We start from the raw sequence: 8,963 nt of genomic DNA, 5'->3' as shown, positions 1-8,963 counted from the left end.
TATAAACTACAATGGTCAAGAGGGGCCGTGTAAAAATATAAACTACAATGGTCAAGAGGGGCCGTGCAAAAATATAAACTACAATGGTCAAGAGGGGCCGTGCAAAAATATAAACTACAATGGTCAAGAGGTTCATACCTGACGAAGGCCCCTGAGGCCGAAACGTTGTATTGTTTTATCCGCGCTGTTGTCAATAAATAATTTTGGGAGCTTTTAAAACGGTGTGTGCATCTCCTCTCTTCTTTGTCTGTGCGTGCAACCACCCAGATATGAGGGCAGATAGCTACAGTCTCCATGGAGACACACAAACATTTGTTTTATATATCATTTTTATCCCACAATTTTGTAACCCCTTTTTCACCCAGTGTCAATTATCAAAAAGTAATCCTGGGCTCTACACTCTACACTCCACCAACCTGGGGAGAGCAACGGACTGACCTCATGCCTCTTTCAGTGCATGAGGAGTCCAAGCCGCTTGGACGTAGCCCTTCCCCGGTTGGACGTAGCACGTGGAAGGAACACGTTATTCCAACCAGTTCCTTTCCCCTCCATCAGGCGCCCCGTCTAGCCAGGGGGAAGCAGTTTAGAGACCAGGACTATACTGCATGCTTTTTGTGAGAGTAATATGGGACACGGGGAGAACATGCAGACTTCACACAGAAAGGCCCCTTTTTGCCTTTCTGTGTGGAGTTTGCATTTCTCGCGGCGGTGTGTTTTAATAGAGTATGGTATAAGGCTATAGATGCTTCAACGACTTCTGTTTATTTTGCTCCTTCCCCTCTTGTTTACAGCTGTCTCATTTCCTGGCAATCTTCCCTGCGTGAGATTACTCTGTGCACCCAGCACGCCGTCTGCCTCCTCAGACCCCAAACAACGCGCAGCGCCGGCTGAATTTCAATTAATACACCTCTGGGATTTTCCTCACTTAATAGGAAGGTCTGTAAAACAAATTGGTTAGGCAACATGCTCTCAGAATGGGGAGAGAGATGCCTATGGATCTACGTAGGAATGTGTGGAATGGACAAAACCTGGGCTGGTAAATATGTTGTGTGTGTGTGTGTGTGTGTGTGTGTGTGTGTGTGTGTGTGTGTGCAGGGGTGCTTGTTTTATTGGGTTAGTATAATAGGGCAGCTAAAAGTGACACACATAGTGTATATAAACGCATGCACGCACGCACGCACGCACGCACGCACGCACGCACGCACGCACGCACGCACGCACGCACGCACGCACGCACACACGGTCACTCCAGGTTCGGGCCGTGCTGGGGAAACGGGCAACAGCCTGCATGCACACACTGTTTGTTTTGGACTCAGTGCCGTCTCATTTACACGTGTTAATTGCAGCTAATTGGTTCTAATTAGATGAACAGGAAACCCTCTGGGACCACTCATACCTTTAATTTGAAGTAAATATCATTAATTAACATATGCTAATTCAAAGCCAATTAACATTGATTAAGAGATGGCAGTAATGAGGGGAAAAGCTACCAACTATCAAAAATTACTAATGAGTCAGCAAGAGGTCTGAAGAGAACAATATACGAAACGTTATTGAAACATCAGGGAAGAAGGAGAGAGGGGTCTGACTCTGCATAGTGACTATGGGTCTATCACTCCCACCCCTACCATACCATACCATACCCTACCCTACCCTACCCTACCCTACCCTACCCTACCCTACCCTATACCCTACCATACCATAACCTACCCTACCCTACCCTACCCTACCCTACCCTACCCATACCCTACCCTACCCTACCCTACCCTACCCTACCCTACCCTACCCTATACCCTATACCCTACCCTACCCTACCATACCATACCATACCATACCATACCATACCCTACCCTACCCTACCCTACCCTACCCTACCATACCCTATACCCTACCCTACCCTACCCTACCATACCATACCATACCATACCACATACCATACCATACCATACCATACCATACCATACCATACCAATACCAATACCATACCATACCATACCATACCATACCATACCATACCATACCATACCATACCATACCATACCATAGTATACCATACCATACCATACCATAGTATACCATATACCATATACCATACCATACCATACCATATACCATACCATACCATACCATAGCATACCATATACCATATACCATATACCATACCATACCAATACCAATACCATACCATACCATACCATAGCATACCATATACCATACCATACCATAGTATACCATACCATACCATACCATACCATACCATACCATACCATAGTATACCATACCATACCATACCATAGTATACCATATACCATATACCATACCATACCATACCATATACCATACCATACCATAGCATACCATATACCATATACCATATACCATACCATACCATACCATACCATATACCATATACCATACCATAGCATACCATATACCATATACCATATACCATACCATACCATATACCATATACCATACCATACCATACCATAGCATACCATATACCATATACCATACCATACCATACCATACCATACCATATACCATATACCATATACCATATACCATACCATACCATACCATATACCATATACCATATACCATACCATAGCATACCATATACCATATACCATATACCATACCATACCATACCATATACCATATACCATATACCATACCATACCATACCATATACCATATACCATACCATACCATACCATAGCATACCATATACCATATACCATACCATACCATACCATACCATATACCATATACCATATACCATATACCATACCATACCATACCATACCATACCATATACCATATACCATACCATAGCATACCATATACCATATACCATATACCATACCATACCATATACCATATACCATATACCATATACCATACCATACCATACCATATACCATATACCATATACCATACCATACCATACCATAGCATACCATATACCATATACCATATACCATACCATACCATAGCATACCATATACCATATACCATACCATACCATACCATATACCATATACCATACCATACCATACCATACCGTACCGTACCGTACCGTACCGTACCGTACCGTACCGTACCATACCATACCATACCATACCATACCATAGGCGACTATCCAATCTCACCCCAATCTGAATGGCGGTTTGAATTCACTCTCATGTGACTGAGCGAGCAAACTGTTCAATTGAGTGGTGACAGGACCAGAGTTCTGTTTGATGCACGTAGTCTATACATGCTTGTTTCACTGAGTAGCGCGCACTCATACCATGTGGAACACCAATACCAATATGTAACTGGTGCATTTATATAGCGCCTTTATGGCGCGTTACAGAGATTGTGCATTATACATTCACCCATTCACACATACAGATGCCGGAGGAAACCATGCAAGGCAACCAACCTGCACATCGGGAGCAATTAGGGGTTCAGAGTCTTGCTCAAGGACACTTCGACACTAACTCTGGGGGAGCCCATGGGTTCGAACTGGGAATCTTGCAGTTCCCATCTGGTCACTCTAACCCTGAGCCACTGTCGCCAGAATATGTCTACCAACCCGCCCATCAATACCAATATGTCTACCAACCCGCCCATCATACCAATATCTTTACCAACCCGCCCATCAATACCAATATGTCTACCAACCCGTCCATAAATACCAATATGTCTACCAACCCGCCCATCAATACCAATATGTCTACCAACCCACCCATCTATACCAATATGTCTACCAACCCGCCCATCAATACCAATATGTCTACCAACCCACCCATCTATACCAATATGTCTACCAACCCGCCCATCAATACCAATATGTCTACCAACCCGCCCATCAATACCAATATGTCTACCAACCCGCCCATCAATACCAATATGTCTACCAACCCGCCCATCAATACCAATATGTCTACCAACCCACCCATCAATACCAATATGTCTACCAACCCGCCCATCAATACCAATATGTCTACCAACCCACCCATCAATACCAATATGTCTACCAACCCACCCATCAATACCAATATGTCTACCAACCCCACCCATCTATACCAATATGTCTACCAACCCGCCCATCAATACAATATGTCTACCAACCCGCCCATCAATACCAATATGTCTACCAACCCGCCCATCAATACCAATATGTCTACCAACCCGCCCATCAATACCAATATGTCTACCAACCCCGCCCATCAATACCAATATGTCTACCAACCCGCCCATCAATACCAATATGTCTACCAACCCGCCCATCAATACCAATATGTCTACCAACCCGCCCATCAATACCAATATGTCTACCAACCCGCCCATCAATACCAATATGTCTACCAACCCAGCCCATCAATACCAATATGTCTACCAACCCGCCCATCAATACCAATATGTCTACCAACCCCGCCCATCAATACCAATATGTCTACCAACCCGCCCATCAATACCAATATGTCTACCAACCCACCCATCAATACCAATATGTCTACCAACCCGCCCATCAATACCAATATGTCTACCAACCCGCCATCAATACCAATATGTCTACCAACCCGCCCATCAATACCAATATGTCTACCAACCCGCCCATCAATACCAACATGTCTACCAACCCGCCCATCAATACCAATATGTCTACCAACCCGCCCATCAATACCAATATGTCTACCAACCCGCCCATCAATACCAATATGTCTACCAAACCCTCCCATCTATACCAATATGTCTACCAACCCGCCCATCTATACCAATATGTCTACCAACCCACCCATCAATACCAATATGTCTACCAACCCGCCCATCAATACCAATATGTCTACCAACCCGCCCATCAATACCAATATGTCTACCAACCCGCCCATCAATACCAATATGTCTACCAACCCGCCCATCAATACCAATATGTCTACCAACCCGCCCATCAATACCAACATGTCTACCAACCCGCCCATCAATACCAATATGTCTACCAACCCGCCCATCAATACCAATATGTCTACCAACCCGCCCATCAATACCAATATGTCTACCAACCCACCCATCTATACCAATATGTCTACCAACCCGCCCATCTATACCAATATGTCTACCAACCCACCCATCAATACCAATATGTCTACCAACCCGCCCATCAATACCAATATGTCTACCAACCCACCCATCAATACCAATATGTCTACCAACCCACCCATCAATACCAATATGTCTACCAACCCGCCCATCAATACCAACATGTCTACCAACCCGCCCATCAATACCAACATGTCTACCAACCCGCCCATCAATACCAACATGTCTACCAACCCGCCCATCAATACCAATATGTCTACCAACCCACCCATCTATACCAATATGTCTACCAACCCGTCCATAAATACCAATATGTCTACCAACCCGCCCATCAATACCAATATGTCTACCAACCCGCCCATCAATACCAATATGTCTACCAACCCGCCCATCAATACCAATATGTCTACCAACCCACCCATCAATACCAATATGTCTACCAACCCGCCCATCAATACCAACATGTCTACCAACCCGCCCATCAATACCAATATGTCTACCAACCCGCCCATCAATACCAATATGTCTACCAACCCGCCCATCAATACCAATATGTCTACCAACCCGTCCATCAATACCAATATGTCTACCAACCCGCCCATCAATACCAATATGTCTACCAACCCGTCCATCAATACCAACATGTCTACCAACCCGCCCATCAATACCAATATGTCTACCAACCCGCCCATCAATACCAATATGTCTACCAACCCGTCCATCAATACCAATATGTCTACCAACCCGCCCATCAATACCAATATGTCTACCAACCCACCCATCAATACCAATATGTCTACCAACCCACCCATCAATACCAATATGTCTACCAACCCGCCCATCAATACCAATATGTCTACCAACCCGCCCATCAATACCAATATGTCTACCAACCCGCCCATCAATACCAATATGTCTACCAACCCGCCCATCAATACCAATATGTCTACCAACCCGCCCATCAATACCAATATGTCTACCAACCCGCCCATCATATACCAATATGTCTACCAACCCGCCCATCAATACCAATATGTCTACCAACCAGCCCATCAATACCAATATGTCTACCAACCCGCCCATCAATACCAATATGTCTACCAACCAGCCCATCAATACCAATATGTCTACCAACCCGCCACCATCACAAATACCACTACAATCACCAACACTAGCCCTCCATATTTAAACCCCCTACATGTAGCCACATCTACCATCACCATCTCTCACCCCCTAACCTCCAGGCCACCCCTGATCCACGGCGTGCCTCACTGTGTGGAGTGAACCCGTGCCCGCATGCACCCCCGTGGCACACCTGCGCAGGAAGGACCCCTGCTGGCGGTGCGGACAGAGGGCATCTGTGTGCCGGGCGAGAGGCCGGCGTGTGCCACGCAGTCTGAGCAGGGGATTAGGAGGCTCACCGCTGAGAGAGAGGGAGAGAGAGGGAGAGAGAGAGAGAGAGAGAGAGAGAGAGAGCAAGCGAGAGATGAAACAGAGAGAGTGGCAGAGAGGGAGAGATAGAGAGAGAGAGGGAGAGAGATAGAGAGAGAGGGAGAGATAAAGGGCTAGAGAGAGAACACAGAGAAAGGGAGAGGCAAGCCTGAATGGGAGATAACGCAGACGGAAAACGAGGAGGGGGGTGAGACCGGAGCGGAGGGGAGAAAAGGGGAGTCAAACAGATAGCGGTAGTCGAACGAGACAGCTGAAAAGGAGGACGTGCGCGGGAGGGAGGGAGGGAAGGAGAGGTGGTGGTGGGGGGGGGGAGTAGAGAGGACAGCTGACTTAGAGAGATGGCTGCATATGATTAGCCACGTTTAAACAGCTAGCAAATCGCTAACAAAGAGCCACATGAGGCAGGGCCGTGTTCAGACTGTGGGCATATGGACAGGCAGACTGTCAGAAAGAGAGGGAGTGAGAGAGAGAGAGAGAGAGAGAGAGAGAGAGAGAGAGAGAGAGAGAGAGAAGACTACGTCAGCAAGCAATGGTGATTCCCAGTCGAGCGAGAGGGCAAGAGATAAACAGAGAGTGTTAGAGGGAGAACGTGCTTGCGGGTGTGCACGTGACGTGTGTGTGTGATGAGTGATGTGTGCGCAGCACACGCGTGCATGCGTGTGTGTGTGAGGGGGTGTTATGTGTGTGATAAAAAAGGGAATAGAGAAAGGTCACTGAGGTTCAACAGTTCAGCAGTTCAACATGCTGTATACGTCACTAATGCCGTGATGATGAATATGCAGGTGATGTGTGAGAAACTGTTACGAGGAGACATTGTTAAAGTGCTATTGATGATTGTAGCATGGGGGGGGGGGGGGGGGGGGGGGGGAGTGCCAGGAACAGGGGTTCTCAGCTAAAGGGAGGGGGGGCTGAGTTTCGTTCTTTCTTTCTAATTTTAGTTGTTGTTGTTCAGTCCTCCACTCCTGGTGATTTTGTACCCGAAGTGAAGAGAATAAAGATAAAAAACATTGAAAAGTAAACCGTTTGGACGGCGGTTCTCGGGAGCTTGTCTCGGTCCCCTATAGGCGTAATAGTCACATACTGTAGTACAGGCATGTCCGCAGACCTACTGTAGTACTGTAAATGTATATACGCACACACGCACGCACGCACGCACGCACGCACGCACGCACGCACGCACGCACACGTGGTGTCTCTGTAAATGTGTTTAAAGGCGTGGTGAATGTCTTAAATTCATTATACGCTAAGTGTGGTAAACATCCTGCTAACATAACCGTCTGTAGACAGGTATGTACAGTATGTGAGCGTGTCTGTGTGTGCATGTGTTTGCGTGCGTACGTGTGTGCGTGTGTGTGCGTGCGCCCAGAGCCACATGCTCCTGGGCAGGGTGGCAGAGCCTGGCGGAGCCGTCTAGGGCGAGGTGTGAATGTGTGTCAGATGATGGTTCGGCGGGCAGCCTGGCACTGGGCAGCGTGGCCGCGCCCGCTGCCCAGTGGGAGCGTGGTCGAGTCCAAGGCCCACGCCGAGAGGCCCCTCCTTTGGCAGCCCCACCCCCCAACCTCCAACCCTCACCTCACGGCCAGGGTGAATGTGACACATGCACACTTGCACGCACGATGCAGGATAATATGCCGGGGCAATCACACACTACGTAACTTACTAAGCTATATGGGTCCTGACTCCTGGTAGATAGAACTGCATGTTTATCATCTATGGAATAACACACACAGACGCTCCAAGGCACACACACACACACACACATTAAATATCTTTATTTGCATTCAAATTTGATTTTAAGAAATTCTTCAACACAAACAATGTAGTGTAGATGCACAAACTTGGGAAACTCAACAACAAGTGTTGCAAAGCAAAAGCAAAGCAAAGTTACTATATTTACCCAGGGTATCTGGGCTAAGCTCAAGAACTTGTTTCCAGCCAGGCCCTGCTCATAGAACATTTCATGGTAGTGGTTCAATGCCTTGCTCAAGGGCACTTCAGCAGTGGTAATTTTAACGTGTCGGACCGCTGATTCGAACTGGCGACCTTCCGCTCCGCAATCCGTTCGGCCACCGCTGCAGGTACACGCACGCACGCACGCACGGACGGACGGACGCATGACACGCACGCACGGCACGCGCCTAGGACAACATTAGATAAGAGAATTTTAACATTTACAATATTGGTGTCATTATCAAGAGACCATTCAGTAATGAAACAACGTCAAGACCCTTGCATCTCTATTCTGAGCATATCTGGTGAACATTGGGCAAACAATCTGGAAGCATAATCAATCTACAAGCTGATAACGCAACACATTGTGAGGATATAGATCGACTATTTTCAGTGAAGGGATTTAGTGTGCAGCGGGAGACAAAAAGGAGAGGACCAAGTACCTCAGTCAGCAACGCATAGGTTATAAA

The sequence above is a fragment of the Electrona antarctica genome (assembly GCF_951216825.1).
Source record: "Electrona antarctica genome assembly, chromosome: 11".
Taxonomy (NCBI): domain Eukaryota; kingdom Metazoa; phylum Chordata; class Actinopteri; order Myctophiformes; family Myctophidae; genus Electrona; species Electrona antarctica.
The sequence above is the reverse complement of the archived record's forward strand: the minus strand, read 5'-3'. Positions refer to the sequence as shown.